The sequence below is a fragment of the Cydia pomonella genome, chromosome 16, assembly GCF_033807575.1.
Source record: "Cydia pomonella isolate Wapato2018A chromosome 16, ilCydPomo1, whole genome shotgun sequence".
Taxonomy (NCBI): domain Eukaryota; kingdom Metazoa; phylum Arthropoda; class Insecta; order Lepidoptera; family Tortricidae; genus Cydia; species Cydia pomonella.
Window position 1 is genome coordinate 17,198,627 of NC_084718.1, and position 1,363 is coordinate 17,199,989.

The window sequence follows — 1,363 nt, forward strand, 5'->3', positions numbered from 1 at the left end:
TCGATAGTAGAATGGAACAGTCTACGTCGATCGATAGTTTCTACTAGACCAATTGATCGATAAACGATCGATGGTAGAATGGAACAGTCGACGTCGATCGATAGTTTCTACTAGACCAATTGATCGATAAACGTTCGATGGTAGAATGGAACAGTCGACGTCGATCGATAGTTTATACTAGACCAATCGATCGATGGTAGAATGGAACAGTCGACTTCGATCGATAGTTTCTACTAGACCGATTGTTCGATAAACGATCGATGATAGAACGGAACAGTCGACCTCGATCGATAGTTGCTACTAAACCACATCAATCGATCGATGTCGATCGATGGTATCGATCAACATCGACCGATTAGTATATCCTACAACCAGCCAACGCTACCACACAAATCGATCGACCCTTTCCTTACCTTAGAAATATTATTTGAATACAACAAATACTATAGAACAAACAGCTCATTACGGCAAAATTAGCCCTGGCCACATTGACATAGTCGAGTATGTTTATAATTATGGTTTTAAATACGAAATACTCTATCAACTGTATGAATTGTTTCATTTAAGATCCTTCTAATTGGTCGACCACGGGTTACCCTTGCAGTTGCAAGCGTTTATAGGCTACTGTTACAGCTTATGAGCAGACTAGATATACATTGTGGGCCCATATAACCCGACAGATTTTAACCACGCATTCCTGAGGTCAAAAAAAGGACCAAAAAATGTTATATGACTTTTGTATTGGTCAAATTCGGCAAAAAAAAGTGTTTGAGTGTGTGTGTGTGTGTGCATTGTGCAAACTACACGTTGTTTCGTTTACTTCTTGGCGAAAAAAGAGTGTTGCAACGAATAAGTAAAATTTTATTTTTATTTACAGACAAATTTTGCGAGTTTCCTTTATGCCTGTCAGTAGGTATGTCTAAACCAAGTCACATATTGGCAGCGTAGCAGCCAAAAGTGCGTTTTTCACGGAGTTATTACAGAAACATTTTTTTTACATTTATTAACATTATAATTTGTGCAAACATTTGACCAAACTGTAAAATACAACACGAATTACTTAGAAGAATTGTCATTATATTTAAAACAAGCCCAACTTCAGAAAACTATGTATGACATTTTAGTCTCTAAATGCGTTGAAGAATACACCTTTAAAATCTGTCGGGTTATATGGGGCCACGGTGTATACGTGTTTGCAACTGGTGTGGAATTAAATCAGTCTATTTAACACTGTAGAGGTTTGCTAAATTATATAAATAAGAGTTGATTTTGATAGTTTTGATTTTACCACTAACTAGGTTTTCGGTGAAGGAAAACATCGTGAGGAAACCTGCATACATCTGCGAAGAAATTCAAAGGTGTA